Here is a 24296-nt window from a genome sequence, read left to right as displayed (position 1 = left end):
ACGCTATCGACGATAACATGCTAGTGGGTAATGAATAATGAATTGTTCTATAGTCAAGGTTTTCTTACTCTGTAGGCAGTTCCCACATTCAGGTTTACTAAATGCTGAACAATGCTACATTATCTTCTAAGAACTTAATTTAACTTAGTAAATATAGAACAAATTCAGTGTCGTACCCATTCTATAGTTAAAATCTTAGTTTTGTTAATGAAAATACTGGCCCAAAATAGTTTTGATTTGTACTCCAAAAGTCGACAGTACTCCAAAAGTCGCCAGATAAGTCGCTAAATAATTTTTGTCGCTAAAAAGTTTTTTTTGTCGCTAAGACGAAGGCAAAAGTCGCCATTTCTAGCGACAAAGTCGCTAAATTGGCAACACTGCTCACCTCCAACTGCGCAACGCTACGCGCTATTAACATCCAGCTGCCCAACACTACAATGGCCAACAACAATGCAAACCAGCTGCAGACTGCACACAGCACAGCCAGTGATTTTCAGAGCGCTACGAGGCGTTACCAATATAAAAACGTAAACCGCCTACTTACAACGTGTCGTTATGACGTTTTGTACATTGAGATTTTGTTGTTATTTGTGTTTTTTAACGTTGATTCAGATGTTAGATGAAACCAGTAGCAATTAATAAATTGTTCTAAAGCAGCCAAGTGTCATGAGTTTCCTGGAAGAATATACCATCTGCTGACAATCGGCTGAAGAAAACATTGTAAATTTCAACATATGTAAGTGATGAATTACGAGAGCAGATTTGTTTTTCAGTAATGGATTTAATATTTACTTCCATTATTTCGGAAAGATCCTTTAGTTACTTCAACGACATAGCATGTGTGAAACTTGGTACACGAAACAGCACGTCAAACTACAGACCCGCTGATAAGAGAAGAAGTACAACGAACGCCTTCTCCTCTGTACCGAAGTATGGTAAACATTTATCTCAGGAGCGGTTCAGGTGTTTATCATTATGACTGTCACATAAAATGGTCAGAAACGCTGTGAAACAAAAACATGTCTTCTTCAATCATCGCAGTTTGCTTACCGATCTCTTGTTTTAATTTTCTCCACAGATAAAACTCCAGAGGTGTTACTTCGGGTGAACGTGCAGACCTTCCTGTATTTCAGGAACGACATACTAGACGATCTGCAAAACATTGTGTTAAAAACGTCAGTAATCATCTGAGCAGAATGCGCGGGTCCCCTTGTGTCTAGCGGGATGCCTTCCAGTGACCGAGCTGGCATACCTGATAGGAAGTGTAGTTACATGTGGCTATGTGGAGCCACTAGATGCAACAGTAGGCAATGACACGTGCGTCCAAAAGCTCTTACCAGGCATTGACAGCATAAAGGTCGTTGTTTATCCACTTCTCTCGGCCAATGTGGATTTCCAGCTGACCAGTATTGTTTATTTCGAAGACTGATTGTCCCACGGTTTGTAAACGATGCATCATCAGTAAACAAAATGTTGCATAGAAACAACGCATCACCACACATTTTTCGTAGGCACCGGTTTCGTTAAGTCACTGGCATGAAGCTGATGTTGGATGAAAATTAGGAAAAATATAAAATGTGTTGGAATGTGGGTTTCGTAGAATAATCCGCTGTATGATCCCTCTCGCATATTCGCGCTGCCACCTACTGACCTGTGTGTGTATACTGTGAAGGTCGGAATAACTTTGCCAGCATGTTGTTTGGTCGCTGTAACGTCAGACCGTAGGCTGATTTCCTTCAGGCGCACACTTAAAGACGTGCAGTGTACACGACCTAAATGTTTGATCTTACATTTGGTGCACAACGGCCGATGTTTGTGGGATCTCTTCTCCTAATGGCAGGACTGTGGTTTGGGGTACTGTTGCCTTGTATCTAGTTCCACAAATTTTATGTCATTAAATTAATTAAAGGCTCTTTCGGATATAATAGAACGGCGGAAAATTGGTTCGCGGCGCTGTTTTCCTCTTACTATTTGATTAAGTTCCAAGCTCGTCTTGTTGACGTCTTCTTGCAAGGCTCTTTTCAGTGTGTAAGTAGGCTGTTTAGGTTTTTTTATTGGTAACGCCACCTCTGTATGAAAATCACTGGCTGTGCTGTGTGCAGTCTGTGGCTGCTTTGCATTGTTGTAATACTCGCCATTGTAGTGTTGGGCAGCGGCAGCTGGATGTGAACAGCGCGTAGCGTTGCGCAGTTGGAGGTGAGCCGCCAGCAGTGGTGGATGTGGAGAGAGAGATGGCGGAGTTTTGTAATTTTGTCATGAACTGCTATATATATTATGACTCTTAAGGGTAATACATTGTTTGTTCTCTATTAATATCTTTCATTTGCTAACTATCCCTATCAGTAGTTAGTGCCTTCCGTAGTTTGAATCTTTTATTTAGCTGGCAGTAGTGGCGCTCGCTGTATTGCAGTAGCTTGAGTAACGAAGATTTTTGTGAGGTAAGTGATTTGTGAAAGGTACAGGTTAATGTTAGTAAGGGCCATTCTTTTGTAGGGATTTCTGAAAGTCAGATTGCGTTGCGCTAAAAAAAAAAATATATTGTGAGTCAGTATAAGCACAGTCATTTGTAATTTTTCTAAGGGGACGTTGCAAGTGTCGCAGAAAGAAGTATGTATTTCCCTTAGGAAGGTAATGGCAATGCGCTGTTGGGTAGCTACAAGTATTAAAATTTGGTTGAGCAAATCAGAAAATTAGCCTCCGCGGCCGCCACAACTTAGTGATAACTACACCTACATGCAGAGTGATTACGGTAAAAAGGGACGCACTGCAGGAAACCGAGAGGACAGCGATCATAAATGGTCCGATCGACATATGGACGAAAATGCATTTTGAGGGAGAAACACCCACTTGGAGATAAGACACACTCTAAGAAAAATAAAAACGTAGAGAAACTGAGCATCACAAAGGAACCACCCTAACGGGACGGCAAGTCGATAGATGTGATCTACATGTATAGGCAAAGAAATTATTACAGCTTCAGAAAAACTGAATGATTTATTCATGGATATTAGCTTCACAAATTGAGCAAGTCAATAACGCATTGGTCCACATCTGGCGTCTACGCAAGCAGTTATTCGGCTTGCCATTGGTACACAGAAATGTAAAATGTTCTGCTGAGGTATATCGCGCCAAATTCTGTCCATTAGTGTTTTAGACTGTCAGAATTCCGAGCTGGTTGAAGGACGCTATAAATAACGCTCCCAAAGTTCTTTAACTTGCCAGCCAGGGTATATAAGAGTGCATAGTTTCACGGCGGTTCTATATCGGACAGACCGTGCGTACCATTGAACAGCGCTGTGTAGAAGACGAGAGATGTTTTCGTTTACGGTACACACAGAAATCAGCGGTAGCAGAGCATGCATTAGAAAACGGTCTTCGTATTGCATATCACGAGACATCTACACTCCTGGAAATTGAAATAAGAACACCGTGAATTCATTGTCCCAGGAAGGGAAACTTTATTGACACATTCCTGGGGTCAGATACATCACATGATCACACTGACAGAACCACAGGCACATAGACACAGGCAACAGAGCATGCACAATGTCGGCACTAGTACAGTGTATATCTACCTTTCGCAGCAATGCAGGCTGCTATTCTCCCATGGAGACGATCGTAGAGATGCTGGATGTAGTCCTGTGGAACGGCTTGCCAAGCCATTTCCACCTGGCGCCTCAGTTGAACCAGCGTTCATGCTGGACGTGCAGACCGCGTGAGACGACGCTTCATCCAGTCCCAAACATGCTCAATGGGGGACAGATCCGGAGATCTTGCTGGCCAGGGTAGTTGACTTACACCTTCTAGAGCACGTTGAGTGGCACGGGATACATGCGGACGTGCATTGTCCTCTTGGAACAGCAAGTTCCCTTGCCGGTCTAGGAATGGTAGAACGATGGGTTCGATGACGGTTTGGATGTACCGTGCACTATTCAGTGTCCCCTCGACGATCACCAGTGGTGTACGGCCAGTGTAGGAGATCGCTCCCCACACCATGATGCCGGGTGTTGGCCCTGTGTGCCTCGGTCGTATGCAGTCCTGATTGTGGCGCTCACCTGCACGGCGCCAAACACGCATGCGACCATCATTGGCACCAAGGCAGAAGCGACTCTCATCGCTGAAGACGACACGTCTCCATTCGTCCCTCCATTCACGCCTGTCGCGACACCACTGGAGGCGGGCTGCACGATGTTGGGGCGTGAGCGGAAGACGGCCTAACGGTGTGCGGGACCGTAGCCCAGCTTCATGGAGACGGTTGCGAATGGTCCTCGCCGATACCCCAGGAGCAACAATGTCCCTAATTTGCTGGGAAGTGGCGGTGCAGTCCCCTACGGCACTGCGTAGGATCCTACGGTCTTGGCGTGCATCCGTGCGTCGCTGCGGTCCGGTCCCAGGTCGACGGGCACGTGCACCTTCCGCCGACCACTGGCGACAACATCGATGTACTGTGGAGACCTCACGCCCCACGTGTTGAGCAATTCGGCGGTACGTCCACCCGGCCTCCCGCATGCCCACTATACGCCCTCGCTCAAAGTCCGTCAACTGCACATACGGTTCACGCCCACGCTGTCGCGGCATGCTACCAGTGTTAAAGACTGCGATGGAGCTCCGTATGTCACGGCAAACTGGCTGACACTGACGGCGGCGGTGCACAAATGCTGCGCAGCTAGCGCCATTCGACGGCCAACACCGCGGTTCCTGGTGTGTCCGCTGTGCCGTGCGTGTGAACATTGCTTGTACAGCCCTCTCGCAGTGTCCGGAGCAAGTATGGTGGGTCTGACACACCGGTTTCAATGTGTTCTTTTTTCCATTTCCAGGAGTGTATTATCACACGGACTAACAGTTTTTGGGATAGCGATCTAAATAAAAATTTGTGACAACATGCTTAACAAAGACGGCGGCCTGCAGCTAAGCACAGCGTGGGACCCGGCCATCGGAAGGTTGAAGCGGGCACGGCGGCCGCGCAACGCAAACATTATCACATAATGTGCTGGAGCGGGTACCAGTGACGTCACGGAAGGCAGCAGCAACCAGAAGACAGTCAGCACTTGACAATGGTCGAGGAGTACTCGGCCGAAAGCTCGTGGATTTTAAACCACTTGACGCGGCTGGAAGCCCAAGAAACTTATATCATCCAGGGTATGGTTTGGTTAACACACAGAAAATCATTAGAAACTCTCGCCGTGTGCGGGTGGGCGTTATCTTGCCAAGACGGCTTGTTATCAAGGGCAAAACAATGGGGAGTAGAATGTCATCCACGTACCGCTCTGCTGAAAGGATGCAGCGAATGACAGAAATAGGGGTGCTATTATGAAAAGAAATGGCACTCCAGATAATCTCTCCTTTTTGTGGGGTTGTGTGGCTGGCGACAGTCAGGTTGGTATGCCACCCCTGTCTCCATACTCGTCTTTGGCCTGGAGTCTCATTGACAGGAGTAAAGTTGTCTTCAGTGATGTGTCCGGCTTCGAACTGAAACCCGATGACCAGCAAAGACCTGTGTGGAGGTCCCCAGACAGTAGTGGTATACCAACCTGTCTGTCTCCCATCACACTGCCCGACAACCAGAAGTGATGGTCTGGGGTGCCATTTCTTTTCATAGGAGGAACCGTTTTCTGCACCCCGTTTTGTTGCCCTTCGTAGCAAGCCATCCTGGGTTTATATTCAGCAAGACAATGCCCACCTGCAAACGAGAAGAATTCCTACTTCTTATCTGCGTGCTTGCCAAACCCCACCTTGGCCAGCAAGGTCAACGGATCTCTCCAAAATTGAGACTATTTGGAGCATTATGGGCAGGACCCTCCAACCAGCTAGTGATTTTGACCATCTAACGGGCCATTTGAACAGAATTTGGCACAATATCCCTCAGGAGGACATCCAACAACTCTTTCAATCAATGCAAGCTAAATAACTGCTTGCATAATGGCAGGAGGTGGACCAACGCAATACTGACTTGCTAAATTTTGTACAGCATTTTCTCTTGAATAAATCATCCACTTTCTCTGATGCGGTAAACTATTTGTCTGTACAGGTACAACACATCCTCCTGTTCCTGTCCCATTCGCATAATTCCTTAGTGGTGCGTCGTCCCTCTCTCTCCTTTTTTACATGAGGACACACTAAGCAAGTGGGTCGGTTCTGTCTGTACTAGAGTTTTAGTGGTATAGTGGCAGCGAAGCATCCTCACTGGTTCAGCCTCAGTGTGTGATTGAGATAGATGCTGCCTAGATGCCTCCACACTGAAATGCAGAAGTCAACTGCAGCACCCCTATACAGTAGCCACTTTGGTGTTCGTACTTCCAGAGGCACCTCTTCCAGCAAGGGAGGTAGGGCTTCCCACAGAAATCGCCAATTGTCCGCACCCAGACGTTGTAAGATATCCCTTATTTGCAGATAAGAGCGCATTTTACTTTATTTCCAGTTTTGCTATTTCACATACGTGAAGTGAATGTATCAGCACTGCAGTACGTATGGAGCAAGGAGCGAGCGTAGGTTCCCACGTTGGCTAGCAGAGGTGGTTGCACATCTGTCGCTCTCAGAGCGAATGAGACAACGTGCCGATGCGCAGATCGCTGATGGCGTGAGCAAATAGATACGCAGGAAAAGTACATTTATTCTGGCGCGAATTAAGAAATTGTTATTAATAAATATTTGCTAACAAACGTTGCCTTTTGTCATTCAGATCCTAGATACTAGATCCTAGATACTATCTTTTAGCAATTTTACAAAGCCATAAAACGGTGATATAAATAAATAAGTGGTTAACTTTGGCATAATCTTATACGAACCATACGGATTGTACGCTCTAGTTACAGACTGTGCGCCGCAGTAGGATGCCTTTCGATCTAGTCACGCAGTAGACCAAGCTCTCGTACGGTTATTAGTTAGTCGACATAGTTAGCTTGTAGTCAGTGTGAACAAGTTCAGTGTTTCTTAAGTAAACACACCATAATAACACCCTGTGTAGAAATTATTTGCAGAAGGAAAGCTTCTTTCCGCTTCACTACGTAAATCACAGAGTGTAGTACTGCACTTCGGAGCTTCGGAGCTGTTACGGCTCTGCACGGCTACATAAAACAACGAGGTCATCTCCACACAACAGATAGGAAGAATTCCTACGCCGCGGCTCACTAAGTCAATCCAAGGATGGACTGGTTTAAATATCGCAAAACTCTGGTCGAAAAGCGTGGCCAGTTACGCTGCACGCCCCTCATACCACCATTTAAGGACTCACCTGCTAAATTGAGAGATTTCTGGATATTTTGTAAGAGTGGGGGGTTCTTGCAACGTTGAAGTGGAACTGCTGCTGATGTATCCCTGCCAGCATTTCACTAAAACACTAGAGTAAAGACAGAATACCTCCACTTTGCTGGTGTGTTTCAATCATTGAAACCTACACTATTAAAGATCTTTTACCTCCACCTTCATGTGGGTACACCTCCGTTGGAACAAATGTCTGGCTATAAAGCGTGTAACGGGTACAAGTGCATATATTTTTATGTGTGGTACCTTAATACGTACACATATCATTGTGTAGGTTATTTGTTTCTCTGCGTCGAACAATCTTCCCACAAACATGTCACAGCCTTTACAACCTGATGTTATCTGCATGGTCATACTGCAACACTATGTGGACCCGTCAGCGTCCATTGTTCCACACATCAATACCTGGGTAGCTGCCCAGGTGAAGATAACTATTAATGGCTTGCTCTTGGCACATGACTTGGAGTTACCCAACCTAAAACACACACGACTTGTAACAGCTATAATTATGTCTGCAAATGAAGCAAGTACGGAAATAGTGTTGTTCAACAAATTGTCCTCAGTCACCAATGAAAATATCTACACTTATACTCGTTACATCTTGTATGTCAAGGTGAATCTTTCTTCCCCTTATTTTTCCAGGGTTCCTCTCCTGCGATTTATCCCATTTTAGCAAAATAGACCTAGATATTTGCTTTTCTGGATCTGTCTTAAGCTTGTCTTAGCTGCATGTTATTACATATAGGTCCCTGCGAGCATTTAAAAAGTACACTACTGGCCATTAAAATTGCTATACCACGAAGATGACGTGATACGGACGCGAAATTTAACTGACAGGAAGAAGATGTTGTGATATGCAAATGATTAGCTTTTCAGAGTATTTACACAAGGTTGGCGCCGGTGGTCACATCTACAACGTGCTGACATGAGGAAAGTTTCCAATCGATTTCTCGTACACAAACAGCAGTTGACCGGCGTTTCCTGGTGAAACGTTGCTGTGATGCTTCGTGTAAGGAGGAGAAATGCGTACCATCAAGTTTCCGACTTTTATAAAGGTCGGATTGTAGCCTATCGCGATTGCGGTTCATCGTATCGCGACATTGCTGCTCGCATTGGTCGAGATCCAATGACTGTTAGCAGAATGTGGAATCGGTGGGTTCAGGAGGGTAATACGGAAAGCCGTCCTGGATCCCAACGACCTCGTATCACTAGCAGTCGAGATGACAGGCATCTTATCCGCATGGCTGTAACGGATCGTGTAGCCACATCTCTATCCCTGAGTCAACACATGGGGACGTTTGCAAGACAACAAACATCTGCACGAACAGTTCGACGACGTTTGCAGCAGCATGGACTATCAGATCGGAGATCATCGCTGCAGTTACCCTTGTCGCTGCATCACAGACAGGAGCGCCTGCGATGGTGTACTCAACTACGAAGCTGGGTGCACGAATGACAAAACGTCATTTTTTTGGATGAATCCAGGTTCTGTTTACAGCATCATGATGGTCGCATCCGTGATTGGCGACATCGCGGTGAACGCACATTGGAAGCGTGTATTCGTCATCGCCATACTGGCATATCACCCGGTGTGATGGTATGGGGTGCCATTGGTTACACGTCTCGGTCACCTTTTGTTCGCACTGATGGCACTTTGAACAGTGGACGTTATATTTCAGATGTGTTACGACCCGTGGCTCTACCCTTCATTCGATCCCTGCGAAACCCTACATTTCAGCAGGATAATGCACGACCGCATGTTGCAGGTCCTGTACGGGCCTTTCTGGATATAGAAAATGTTCGACTTCTGCCCTGGCAAGCACGTTCTCAAGATCTCTCACCAATTGAAAACGTCTGGTCAATGGTGTCCGAGCAACTATAATACACCAGTCACTACTCTTGATGAGCTGTAGTGTCGTGTTGAAGCTGCGTTGGCAGCTGTACCTGTACACGCCATCCAAGCTCTTTGAGTCAATGCCAAGGCGTGTCAAGTGCGTTATTACGGCCAGAGGTGGTTGTTCTGGGTACTGATTTCTCAGGATCTATGCACCCAAACTGCGTGAAAATGTAATTTCATGTCAGTTCTAGTATAATATATTTGTCAATGAATACCCGTTTATCATCTGCATTTCTTGTTGGTGTAGCAATTTTAATGGCCAGTCGTGTAAATAAACTGAACTGCATCTGCCGAGAACATTAATATACCTTCCTCACTCACATAAATGAATAAACATAATCAAAACATGTGCAGCGATAACTTGATCTCTGGCAGTACTACACTGAAAGTAATTAATGTACTTTATCTGTTTCTTTCTTTGCCCGCCTTTCACACCTACAAGTATTATTCCATATTATTTGCGAGACCCATAATTTGTGCTGGATCGAGGGGAGATAGCGCCGCGCACTGGGGTTCCGGTATCTGCCGCCTCTTGGACGGCGTCCAGGTGACATCTTTTCTGTTTTTATTCTTTGCTACCACTTTCCTCCCTTGCTAAAATGTAACTATACACCTCGCATTCTTGTACGGAAATTTATAGCTTCTCCGTAAAAGTAAAAGGCATAGTCGTGAGCGACTCAGACGGAAGTTTCGAGTTCTACACTGGAGTGAACGCTTACCGTGGCCTCGCCTCGCGCTACTATTCAGGCGTCGTGTGCTGGAGTGTTCTTGAGTGTGCAGTCTTACTGAATGCATGTACGTTACGTATTTTGTTCAGTCCTTGGAGAATAAATTTCTCTCTCTTCTTTTCTGCCGTATTCGTTCTCGAGACAATACTATTACTGCCTTACGGGGCTACCCCAGGGAGACGCTTGATATGGAACAGATATTCATGATTTTTGTTTCAATAAAAGTACAAACAAATTACAATACTGACTTTAGACTTTTATTATACATACAGCCTGAACATTGTATCACGTATTTTTTTAAGTAAAAGTTTACGCCCGGAGGACGTTACACGACGTCGACGTAACGCCTTCGTGGAGTGCGAGGGCGGTTGGTGGGAACTCTGAAAGCCATAATTTTCAATGTAATTGCATCTATATTTCATGAGTTATAGCTCCCACCAACTTGATAAATGTTTTCAAAAACCAAGCGTTTAAAGTTTTAGCTTGTGTTTTTTTTTAATATTGTAATTGAACAAACCTTTAGTCTGCAGTTCCATCACCATATGGTTGGTTTTTATTTCATCGATGTCGAACACTCATTTTGACGAAATTACATCGGTTAAGTGACTTCAGCGTATCAATTAAAAAAATTTTTTTGCACCATTTGGATTACTTTCCGAATCTTTTGTATCGTTATAAGTACGTTTAGGAACCAAGCTAAATGACAAGCTCAGCAGGAGCTAGACAAACACGCTCTTTCAGACTGTTTACCATAGACGAATCATGTTATAAAGAGAACTCTTTTTGAAAACAATATTTTAATCGCTCTGTGATACTATCCTATTCCTATTATACACTGAGAGAAAAAATTGCAGCACCTAAAAATAATTAACGTAGAGTAATGAAATTTCCGGAATACATTTGCTTGGTAACATATTTAAATGCTTAACATTGACAGATCACAAGTTAATGTAAGTCCAGGTAAGGTATGGAAAATGAAAAATGCTGATACAGCCATAATGTTGAATTGAAGTTCGCAGATGGGCATGCATTGTGTTGCACAAGTGCCACATGTCAGCTTGTGGGATGGAGTTCCACGCCTGTTGCATTTGGTCGGTTAGCATAGGGTCAGTTAACACTGGTTGTGGATGAAGCTACAGTTGTCGTTCGATAATGTACCGTATGTGGTCTATTGGAGACAGATTTGGTGATCGAGCAGGTCAAGACAACATGTCAGTTTATTAAAGACAGCACGACGGGTCGAATCACCAGATTTACCTACAAATGTCAGGGCGAGTGGGATAACCACGAGAGTGCTCCTACTATCGTACGAAATCGCATCCCTGAGAATAACTCCAGGTGTAGGGACAGCGTGTAGTCAGGCTGGTTGCAGTTCGTCAATTGACCTCCACCTAACCAACCCAAGCCATCACTGGCACCAAAGCAGAACTAGATTCCATCAGAAAACACAACAGTCCTCCAACTTGCGCTCCAGTGGACTCTCACTTGACACCACTCAAATAGCAAATAGCGGTGGTTTGTGGTCAGTGGTAGGGCGTCTAGCTCGGAGCTGTGCTTGAAGTAACCGATTTGTAACAGTTCGTTGTGTCAGTGTGGCTTCAACTTCTGCTCACATTGCTGCTGCAGATGCAGTGCGATGCGACAGAGCCATATGGCGAACACGATGGTCTTCCTTCTCGGTAGTGCCACGTGGCTGTCCGGAGCCTGGTCTTCTTGCGATCGTATATTACCGTGAGCGCCGCTCCGCCAGTTGTGTACAGTGACTACATTCCTGCCAAATCTTTCCGCAATATCTCAGAAGGAGCATCCAGTTTCTCGCAGCCCTATTACAAGACCTCATTCGAGAACAGTGACATGTTGTTAGTGACGTCTTTGTCATCTTAAAGGCATTATTGACAAACATCATCTCACCACGTCGAATCGCAAAGGTAACTAACGGTCACGACCGTTACAGCATGTACTTAATGCAAATCCGATTGCATCCTCATAGCAATGTTACCAGCACCATTCTTGTGCAGCTGACAGGAAATTTGGACAGGCATCATGTTTCAGATGTAGAAGCATGCTTACAAGTTTTCGTTTGTGTCACAGTTGTTCCTTGGTCTTGCGACTTTTTCCCGCCATTGTAGTATTACATCGGTTGCATTCGCGCGCTCGGTGCGCCAGACTCAAATGCAATAAGTCGCTATTTTAACGTGTGAGGCGTACTTTATATGAATGAATCGTAAAAGTAGGCTCTCTAAAAAATGTTTTAAGACAATAAAAAACACGAAACCCAAATCAGGTTCAAAACAGATTTCTACCCTGGTCTACTCCCTTAAACTGTCGCATTTACGCAGTGCAAATAGTTTCTGCGTATATTCCCTGTAAAACGCATTGTTTTCCCCCCAGTGAAGTCAACAACTTTATTTTCTTAGGACTGAGGTTAGATGAAAGTCCTTGGTGGAAGTATCACGTTCCAGATTTTGTGCAGAAACTGAATACTGCTGCCTTCACTACAAGAATGTTCTCATCTGTCCTTGACACGGAAAAGGGAAGCATTGTTTACTTTGCTTGCATTCACTCTGTGATGTGGTACTTCAGGGTAAGTCAGTCCCTCACGAAGGCATATCTGAGCCCATAAAAGGACCATCAGGGTGATCTGCAGTGGCAGTTGAGTAACTTTGTGCAGAATGTTGTTCAGGTGTCTCGGAATTCAAATGTATACACCATCATGGGATTTGTTGTCGACGGAATGTTGACTCATTCAGAACAAATTGCAGCATTCATTCCGTGAACAAGAGACTAATAAACGATATATACTTTGTGGGGTCTTGCCCACTCGTCGCTAATAGGGTGCCGACGGGATGCAGCGTTCTCGGAATGCTATACAACAATTTCATACAAATAACATCAGCAGTTTAATTTTCAGAAAGCAAATTGACAATACTTAAGTACAGCAAATGTCGCTAGCGAGAGGCGACATGAAAGCAGTACAGCTCTTGCTATACACAAAGTCCAAGGAAACACTTGATACGGATCACGACAATCTGATAGCACAGCACTGATCGCGTTGCAGACTCGGGCCGATCTGAGCTAACAGGAGCGTCGCTTTTATTCACGTCTTGCAGGGAGCACTCCAGGCGCGGCGCGGTCCATTTCCGCGTACCATTGTCCACCGTTTCCTCACAGCCTTCTGTACTCTTGCGTTCCGCCTCTTCGTTCCAGCGTTTGTGGTTACGCCAGAACACACTGGAATAACAGTTTCTTAGGCGTTGTACAGACAGGTATGCACTATTCAGCCGCTTTCATTTTCATTTGTCTTCCAGGAGAACTGAGCTAATTGAGTCATAAGCCGCACATAATCAGATCGAAGTTGAAACGTTTTTTTGTGGCCTAATCTTCTATTCTGTACTGGAGGTGCTTGCAGCAAAGCAGAACTTTCCTGTGTAACGTGTTGCCGGCCGGAGTGGCCGTGCGGTTCTAGGCGCTACAGTCTGGAGCCGAGTGACCGCTACGGTCGCAGGTTGGAATCCTGCCTCGGGCATGGATGTGTGTGATGTCCTTAGGTTGGTTAGGTTTAATTAGTTCTAAGTTCTACGCGACTGAGGCCCCCGGATTTTAAGTCGCATAGTGCTCAGAGCCATTTGAACCATTTTTGAACCATCTTTTGTGTAACGTGTTATTTTTTCTTATATTTTCTCAAAAACCTTAACTTATCTTCTTAATTGCTTGATTTGTTTTAAAATGTTCTAATCAGCGTTATGCAAAATATGTAATGACTATTTCCACAATGAAGTAGCATTGCCTCACGTGGTCCCATAGAATCAGATAACTAAATTTAAAAAATAAGAGTAAATGAATAAGTTCTTTACTTGACATTTCCTTTCTTACTGACTGTTTCAGGGCACGAGTGTGATTCTTAAAGGCGGGTATGCATGAAGAATTTTTGTATTTATAGTGGAAGAGAAACGCAGTCTCGTAGTAAGTGACTTCGAGTGTGTTTCGCACAGTAAATAGTTCTACTAACTAAGCTTCCGACGTGGAAGTTTTGTTTCTCGCCCCATACAAATGTTACCAGGATCAATTCAGTACTCTTCAACCAAAATATTCCTCGAGTCCTCCCTTGGGCATGAGTGTGTGTGTTGTCCTTAGCGAAAGTTAGTTTAAGTTAAATTAAGTAGTGTGCAAGCCTGACCTATGACCTCAGCAGTTTGGTCCCATAGGAGCTTACCTCAAATTTAAAAAAAATAAAATGTAATAAAATTTTACATGACGTTGAAAATGAGTATTTGTACAATAATAAAGTACAAATAGTGAATTCTATTGGTCAACAGATAAAAGATTAATTTGTTGATGAACGAAGTGATGAGTTTAATAGGCTGTCACAGGTTCAAGTCTTACAGGATTTATAGATTCTTGGGTGGTGTGTAGGATGGGTTTTATGTGGGTATATGTAAGGTTGAGGGATGTGGGAGGGTGGTGAGAGACAAGATTCCGAAACCAAGTCTCAGGAAGTGAAGGGAGAGGTTGTTGAGGATGGCAGCACTGCAAGGGAAGGAAGGGTGAGTTCTCGTAAATACGGTAAATCGGGTATATATATCTGTGAACATTTCATGGCCGTGGTAAGGGAGAGTGATTAAAGTTTCATTGGAAAAGGATGTTCGGCATGTGTGGTGCAGTGTTGGGGCAATGTGTTGGTATAGCCGGAGAACTGAAGAGCAAGGATAAAATTAGAGGGTGATTAACGTGAAGTTCGCAGGCAATGTAAGACATTCAGATGTGTACAATAAGTAAGAGAAGGATGAGGAATTTTATAGTAATTTGATAGAGGTTTCGTGTAGGGGAGAGTAAGCGGAACCGAAACTCTAGGCGGAGTGCATGGTGTTATAGGATCTACAGGGCAGGATAGAAAATTGGTAACAGCAGAAATCTATGCAACATTTGCATAGCAGATAATTGGTCGGATCAGAATTTTATATAGATGTGAAGGATTGTGGAATGGAGCAGTCTTCATGATCGGCCGATTAGTGGTGTTAGTAGTTCTAGTCTATTGTGGGCTTGAATTATAAGTAGACGGGACTTCCATGTTAGACGGTGAGCAAGCATTAGTCTGGGGCACTTCCATGTGTTAGTTAATTGATCAGGACAGTCATAAGTGGTAAAGTGAAAGTTGCGGGGAGCGGAGGCTGTGGATCGTCCTGTAATTAGTGCCTGGATTATGAAAGGGTTTATTTTGAGAAACCACTGGTTGCGTCGGTTGCATCAGACGGATCTGGAGGGACCGTTGAGAAGTCTGGAAGGCAGGGTAGAGGACTAGGAAGGCGGTGTCATCGAGATATTAGACGAGAAGTGCAGGAGAAGTACCTTAGTTATATCAGCTGTTCAAATCCGTTTTTTGTTTTTCATCAATCTTCAGACTGGTCTTATGCGACCATCTACGAATTCCTCTCCTGTGTCAACTTTTCGTCTCAGAGTAGCACTAGCAATCCACATCCTCAGTTATTTGCTGGATGAATCCCACTCTCTGTCTTCCTCTACAGCTCCCTCTAGTACCATGGATGTTATTCCCTGACGTCTGAGCAGATATCCTACCATCCTGTCTCTTCTTTTTGCCAGTATTTTACACACGTTCCTTTGTTCGGCGATTCTGTGGAGAACCTCATCATTCCTTATCTTGTCACTCCAGTTAATTTTGAACGTTCTTCTGTAGCACCACATCTCAAATTCTCCGATTCGCTTCTGTTCCGGTTCTCCCACAGTCCATGTTTGCCTACCATACAATGCTGTGCTCCAAACGTACGTTCTTAGAAAGTTCTTCCTCAAATCAACGCCTGTAGTTGATACTACTAGACTTCTCTGGACCAGGAATGCCCCCTTTTCCTGTGACAGTCTACTTTTTATGTCCCCTTGCTCCACCCATCACGGTTTATTTTGCTGCCAGGTCGCAGAATTCTTAAACTACGTCAACTTCGTGATTGTCCTGGCGGAGGTTCGAGTCCTCCCTCGGGCATGGGTGTGTGTGTTTGTCCTTAGGGTAATTTAGGTTAAGTAGTGGCTTAGGGACTGATGACCTTAGCAGTTAAGTCCCATAAGATTTCATACACATTTGAACATTTTTTGAACTTCGTGATCCCCAGTTGTGATGCGCAGTTTCTCGCTGTTCTCATTTCTGCTAGTCCTCATTACGTGCGTCTTTCTTCGATTTACTCTCAGTCCATATTCTGTACTCAATAGACTGTTCATTCCATTCAGCAGATCCTGTAATTCTTCTTCACTTTTACTGAAGATAGCAATCTCATCAGTTAATCCTTTCACCTTGAATTTTTATCCCATCTTGAAACTTTCTCTTATTTCCGTGGTTGTTTCTTCGATGTATAGAGTGAACAGTAGCATCTAAAGACTACGTCTCTGCGTTGCACATATTTTAATCCGAGCACTTCGTCCTTCGTTTCTAGTCTTATTAGTCCCTCTCAGTTCTTGTTCATGTTGTATATTAACCATCTTTCCCTACAGCTTACTCATGTTTTTCTTAGAATTTCGAACATCTTTCAGCATTTTACATTGTTAACGTGTCTGGATTTTTCATCGGTATTGTTTCCATTATCAAGCACAGGCTAAGCCTAACTGACCATTATGTAACAGATCATCAGCTTGACAGCTCACGTCATTGCTGATGATATCTGTTCCAAATTCAAACAGTGGCGATGTTCAAACCATAAGTTACTGACAACAATAATACACAGATGAATTAAAAAGAAAATTGAGAATCTGTTAGATGAAAATCAGTTTGTATTTAGGAAAAGTAAGGCACCAGAGACACGTTTTCGACGTTGCGAATGATAATGGAAGCGAAACTCAAGAAAAATTAAGTCACGTTCATTATCGCAGTACCAACAGCTTTAAAGAATTTCAAGCGTATCCCTTCCTTCCTTAGAACTTTCGTATACCACTTCCTTGCTCATTGATTCTCACTAAGTACTCTCCTAAGCTCTTCATTGTTACTAAATTGTGATCTGAGTCTATAACCTTACGTCTTGTAATCCAATATTTGATTTCAGAATCTGGCTGACCATGAAGTAATCTAATTGGATTCTTCCTGTATTTCCCAGCCTTTTCCAAGTATATCTCCTCCTCTTGTGATTCTTGAACGGAATATTCGTTATTACTAGCTGATATTTACTGCAGAACTCAATTTGTCTTTCTCTTCTCTCATTCCTGCTACCAAGCCCATATTCTCCCGTATCGCTTTCTTCTACTCCTACCCCGTCAATTGCATGCCAATCTCCCATGATAATTAGGTTTTCATCTCCCTTTACATAATGATTTAGCCGCTCAGAATACTCGTGTACTTCCTTTCTCTCTTCATCTCCTGCTTGCGAAGTTGGCTTGTATAAATGAACTTTTGTTGTCGGTGTTCGATTGGTATCGAATCTGATAAGAACAACCATATCGCTGACCTGTTCACAGTATCTCACTCTCTGACTTGTCTGCATATTCATAACCAATCCTACTGCCGTGACCATTTTCTTCTGCTGGTGATATTATCCTGTACTCATCTGACCAGAAATCTTTGTCGCCTTTCCATTTCACTTCACTGACCACTACTATATCCAGATTGAGCCTTTGCAATTCCCTCCTGAGATTTTCTATCTTCCGTACCACGTTCAGGTTTTTGACATTCCACTCCCCCACTTTAGAACGTTATGCTTTCGGTGGTTATTCAGCCCCCACTCGTAGAACTTTATGCTTTCGACAGATATTCAATCTTTTTCTCATGGCCACCTCACCGTTGGCAATCCCCTACCGGAGATCCTAATCGGGGACAGTCCCGGAATCTTTTGCCATTGGAAAGATCGTCACACTTTTTCAATTACAGGCCACAAGTCCTCTGGATACACGTTACGTGTCTTTAATGCAGTGGTTTCAATTACCTTTGCATCCTCATTTCGTTGATCACTGCTGATTCTTCCTCCTTATAGGGGCAGTTTCCCACCCGAATTACAAGAGTGTCCTGAACATCTCTCTGCTCCTGCGCCCTCACTGACATGGTCGTTGGAGGAGCTAGTGTTATTTCTTATACCGAAAGTCATCAACCACCATAGCTGATGATATCTGTTCCAAATTTAAACAGTGGCGAGGTTCGAATTCGAGACCCAAGACGTTTTGATTACTGTTCAAAGACGGTACCCCTCCTTACTGGACTCATAAGAGTCGAAGGACATGACAGGGAAGCAGTAGTTGAGGAGGGAGTGAGACAGGGTTGCAGTATATTCCCGATGTTATTCTATACATTCATTCTGCAAGCAGTGAAGGCAACCAAAGAAAAATGTCGAGAAGAATAAAAACATTGAGGTTTGCCAGTGGTATCGTAATTCTGTCAGAGATAGCAAACGTCTTGGAGGAGCATCTGAACGGAATGGATAGTCTCTTGAAAAAGTGGTTACAAGATACAAATCAAGAAAAGTGAGACAATGGTAACTGATCGTAGTCGAATTAAATAATCGGGAACATCCGGAGGAATAAAGGAACTGTGAATTAGGTACTGGACGAAAATAAGTGGGGTAGAATTGTAGGACACCAAAGGATGAATACAGTAAGCAGGTTCAAATGAATGGAGGTTGCTGTAGTTATTCAGAGATAGTGGCGATGGCAGGAACGTTAGTGGATTAACCTCTCCTTGACCCTCGCTTGTGGCGCTATCGGAACTCGCAAAGGGAAGGTGTTCGTCGACAGTGCGAGGTCAAGTGGTGGAGGTCAGTGCTACAATAGAGTAATATCCCGCGGTATATGCTTATTGTTGCCTTGTTAAAGTAATTGTCTGAGGAATAGCACTGGTTTGAGTTTTGGACTTTGTCAGTGCTTACCTGGATTGGTGGTATAATCTGCAAGTGGAGATGTCTTATAGTTGTGAATAGAGACGGAGAAGACTGGAGATTATTGAGCTTCCGTAAGGCGTAATAAGATAATACATTCGTAGCCAACAAAGGATTTATTTGGTACGTTAAGATGAACACTCCTACATCCAATACTTAAGATGTGTTGATAAGCCTCTGTCACTGGATGTCTTAAATTACTGATGTATTGCAAGGGCACAAATCATTCACTCTATGAATCTTAATGCAGATGGACCTGGTGGAATCGAGTAACTGACAGCGTGTGACGTTATTTTGTGCCTCCTAATATTGTCCTCGTCTCGTCATAGTCTTTCTGAATTTCGCAATATTGTCTATATATTTTGCTCTGATACAGCACGTGCTATTGTGTGTAGGAAAACATACTGTGAGTCCGAAACCTCTTATTACCTGTTGGCATTAGGACACAGAGATTTATAAATGAATCCTGCTAGCACCCGACGGATTTGATTTAATGTTCTAAGTTATGTATGTACAGGCTTACCTAAAGATTAAATGATCATTAACAACGTCATGTGATTACTATGATAAATGAAATCGAGAACGAAGAAATCCTTATTAATGCTGTCGTTGTAACCATCTTGTAACTTAGAGCTCGCGGTGGCTATCAGCTGTAAGCCTTTCGATTTCCGGGTGAAAATTATTGTTATTTTCTGACTGTGTAACGAAATGTCTGACTTTATAGGTTTTTGAGTGGCACTGGACGTCTAGTAAGCGCTTGGCACTGAAATGATCCGATGTCAATTGGCACCGACTGGGGAGTCACGGCTGCTAGCAATATCGGGACCACAGCGGGCTTGGGCCGTTTGATAGTGTTCACCAAGGTGCAGTCATGGCAAACTACCTTACTTGGACGGAGCCTTGTATGTATTTTAGAAGAGTTTAAACCACTTCCATTGTAGTTGGTCGTATCATAAGTTTTGAATATTTACTTGTTTCAAAGTGCATACATGATGTCTTAAAATTTATTGTTTAATACTTAGGAATTACTAACGGAGTTTGTTCAAATAATTTGCCTTTGATTCTTAACGAACGAGTACCTCGACCAGAGTGTCGTAGGAGTTTAGAAATTTTACACGGGGTTATTGTCGTGTAAATTTGTTCTATTTTATGTTTTTAAATTCGACTGATTGAAAGTAATCGTTCTTGGGAAAGATTTAAAAAAAAGATTCGGGTGCTTAGGAGTAAAGATTTAGAAGTGTAATCAATGTTTAGTTTTAATAAATGTTTGTAAGTGTCAGTCTGCCTTCTGACACCAAGTCATCGAATCACTGCCCAACTGGTACAAGCTGATGAGGCTTGCAAAGAACCGACTAGCGTGCAGAGCTGCACCAAACCAGTCTTCGTACTGAGAGCTACAACAGCAATAATATGGAAAGGAACTTTTCGTTCCATCATTTCATTGTCATTAACGCAGAACTTAAACGTTGTATCTACAATACCCAAGCAAAGTAGCGATAAACCCTGAGTGAAAGGCAGAGTGCTGAGAAAGACTTGATGTTCTTTTTTTTTGGTTTATACTTATTCTGAATCTTATGAAATAACAGAGAAATGTTAATTCAGTTAATATTCTTAGGGGTGATTAAGTATGAAAGTGTCTTTATCTGTTCATTAGTTTCGAAACATGAAAGCAATATAAAACCACTTGTCTCAAATATTAATGTTTCCTCAATATCCGAGACTGTACTACTTGATGAATGGTACATGTAGTTCGCCTGGGTCGCAAAGTGTTACACTTGATTACTATTAGTAATTGTACGTATCCACTACAAGATCAAGGGAACAAGGCGAAATCTTGCTTCACCATTCTATCAACTGTTTCATACGTCGTAATTTTTTTTAGTAGGGTTCTAGCTAATCTTGCGTTAATCTACGTTATCAGTGTTTTAGCGGCAAACTTAAAACTATTTTTAATTCGTCTCACTTTACGAACATCCTTTTTTCCGATGGTACTTTCCGTAGACTGGTTAGTTAAGAGTACTTGATCAGCTGCCATTGCTTGTGAGTGCTGAAGAATAGATAACAATGCTAAAAACTACAATTTATTCTATTGACCATTAGTAAACTAATTTCACCGGTATGAGTCTGATGGTTTAACTTATCACGATTTATGATTGTTATTTAAGGCACTCTAAAAGTTACAGGGGAACATCTGGTTATTTAAAAAAAAACATTTTTACTAAGTATTGCGTATACAATAAAGCGTTCTTTATTGTAACTTGTAATACGAACCGTTGTTCGTATTACAAGTTGAAATATAATTACGATCGTACCACATGTAAATGGACTTTAATGGACCACGTACGCGGCCGAATGAAATGTAGATGGAAGAAGGAAGTCCTCTGCTCGATTCCGAGATATTTTTTATTGATGATATTTTACTGGGTTCAATAGTGATGTGTTGAGGCGTGGCGCTTCATATCGCGTAAGTAAGAGACGGTGGCGGGCAGATCGCTTCAGTCCATGAGTCACAGTTATCGCATGACAGATGTACTCTGATCCAGTGGATAGCTGCAGGTAGTTACGACTGTCGCTGAAAGGTGTCAGTTTCTCATGAACTACGATATTACCAAGGATTAAAACATACTTTGAAAACAAAACTGTAGTTATTGTGATTATTTTGACCATCGTTAATTAATAGAAATTTGTTTATACTGTGAATGGAAGTGTGAATGGAAAGTAAGATATTAAATGAATATTGATGTGTCTATTAACTGCGTACACATTAGCGTGAGCACTGTAATTCTACAGAGAAAGTGAAGCATGCTCTCATAGGGATTTTGTAGTGTACAACTAGCCACTTTATGGGACTGGGAAAGCAGGAAATATTTTACGATGGTTCCGTTGTTTCAAGAGGGAGTTATTTTGATATCTGTGGACTTTCTAAATTTGTTCATTTCGTGTGTGGTTTAATACTGATATCGGATAGACTATGATGTGTATCAGCTAATCAGAGGACAGTACGACCGGGAATATTTTGTGACTGAGAATTGCTTTGTGGGGTCTAAAAGTTCACTTAGGAGATCAGCCGTCATCATGTTCGGATGCGGATGTAAGTAGCTTTGAATAGATGTTAAAATTCTGCAGGATAGTGATTAAAGATTGACCTTGGAGTGCCGCAAAGTGGATGCAAACGTGTGAGGAAATCGAACACGTAAAATCCCGATTTGATTATATAAATTGTGACTTTTTATTACAAAAATAGCCGGGTAGCATGTTACACAAGCCGTGGCTGCAAATTGAACATTAGTAGTGGTGGAATGGTGTAATATTTCAGCGATCATTCCGTCGCAGATAATCCATTTGTTAATCCTTTTGGTAATGGGTTTCTTTAATTACCATAATCTGATTGAAATGAAATGTGTGTGAAATCTTATGGGACTTAACTGCTAAGGTCATCAGTCCCTAAGCTTACACACGACTTAACCTAAATCATCCTAAGGACAAACACACACCCATGCCCGAGGGAGGACTCGAACCTCCGCCGGGACCAGCCGTATAAGCTGATTATTGCAATGACTTTGATTGCTTTTCACTGTTGAAACTAGAAGTTAAGATTCACATGGGCTTGGCAGTATTTTTAAATCAAACAGATCCAATACATGAAAGTTTTCGCTCACAAACTACCTTTCAATAATCAGTTAACCTGATAATGCAAAACGTTTGTTGCACCCGTTGGATTCGTATAATGCTATCGGTTCTACTATTGATGTTACGGTGGAGGAAATTCATTCGCATTTAACAGGGAACGCGTGTGCACAGGACTGCACAAGAAGAAATCACCGCCGGGTGAGTGAACATCACGTCTATAGGACGATCTCTCAGTAAACGCGACTTTACAGTGTATGACGACATTTCTTCCAAACCTATTACCGTTAAAACTGCTTTAGGTTTGGACATTTGCGACAGGCTGCTATGTTGTTGCTTTCATTTGTTGGTGTAAATAGCGTATGTTTAGTGATTGCAGAGTGTAAGCTATATTATACATAGGTGGATGCACAAGCGGCCAAAGACACTACTAGCTAGGGCATAACCACCTATGGCAAGCTGACATACACCAACAAGCCACAAAACGTCGGCAAGCCCCTGCATATCAGTAACGTTAACTGGATATGCCAGCTGCTATTAATGCCAACCAACAGGCTACAGCAGGGAAAATGACGAACTCGCACACTGACGCACACACAAATCGCCAACATTACGCTACATTGTGCATCTGGTATATGACCTACCGGACTCAAAACGGTGATGAACCTAATTGTTAAAGGTATGATGACGCTGACCAAGAAATCAACAGCGGCAGCCGCGGCAGCTGCCGAGTAACAGTACTGCCAACGTCAAAGGTATCGACCTGCTTGATGTTGTTGTCTTCAGTCCTGAGACTGGTTTGATGCAGCCCTCCATGCTACTCTATCCTGTGCAAGCTTCTTCATCTCCCAGTACATACTGAAACCTACATCCTTCTGAATCTGCTTGGAGTATTCATCTCTTGGTCTCCCTCTACGATTTTTACCCTCCACGCTGCCCTCCAATGCTACATTTGTGATCCCTTGATGCCTCAGAACATGTCCAACCAACCGGTTCCTTCTTCTTGTCAAGTTGTGCCACAAACTCCTCTTCTCCCCAATTCTATTCAATACCTCCTCATTAGTTATGTGATCTAACCATCTAATCTTCAGCATAAATCTGTAGCACCACATTTCGAAAGCTTCTTGATGTTAACAAATTTCTCTTCTTCAGAAAAGCTTTCTTTGCCATTGCCAGTCTACATTTTATATCCTCTCTACTTCGACCATCATCAGTTATTTTGCTCCCCAAATAGCAAAACTCATTTGCTACTTTAAGTGTCTCATTTCCTAATCTAATTCCCTCAGCATCACCCGACTTAATTCGACTACATACCATTACCTTTGTTTTGCTTTTGTTGATGTTCATCTTATACCCTCCTTTCAAGACACTGTCCATTCCGTTCAACTGCTCTTCCAAGTCCTTTGCTGTCTCTGACAGAATTACCATGTCATCCGCGAACCTCAACGATTTTATTTCTTCTCCATGGACTTTAATACCTACTCCGAAGTTTTCTTTTGTTTCCTTTACTACTTGCTCAATATACAGATTGAATAACATCGGGGACAGGCTACAACCCTGTCTCACTCCCTTCCAAAACCGCTGCTTCCCTTTCATGCCCCTCGAACTCTTATAACTGCCATCTGGTTTCTGTACAAATTGTAAATAGCCTTTCGCTCCCTGTATTTGACCCCTGCCACCTTCAGAATTTGAAAGAGAGTATTCCAGTCAACATAGTCAAAGGCTTTCTCTAAGTCTACAAATGCTAGAAATGTAGGTCTGCCTTTCCCTAATCTATTTTCTAATATAAGTCGTAGGATCAGTATTGCCTCACTTGTTCCAACATTTCTGCGGAATCTAAACTGATCTTCGCCGAGGTTGGCTTCTACCAGTTTTTCCATTCGTCTGTAAATAATTCGCGTTAGTATTTTGCAGCTGTGACTTATTAAA

The sequence above is a fragment of the Schistocerca serialis genome, chromosome 2, assembly GCF_023864345.2.
Source record: "Schistocerca serialis cubense isolate TAMUIC-IGC-003099 chromosome 2, iqSchSeri2.2, whole genome shotgun sequence".
Classification (NCBI taxonomy): domain Eukaryota; kingdom Metazoa; phylum Arthropoda; class Insecta; order Orthoptera; family Acrididae; genus Schistocerca; species Schistocerca serialis.
The sequence above is the reverse complement of the archived record's forward strand: the minus strand, read 5'-3'. Positions refer to the sequence as shown.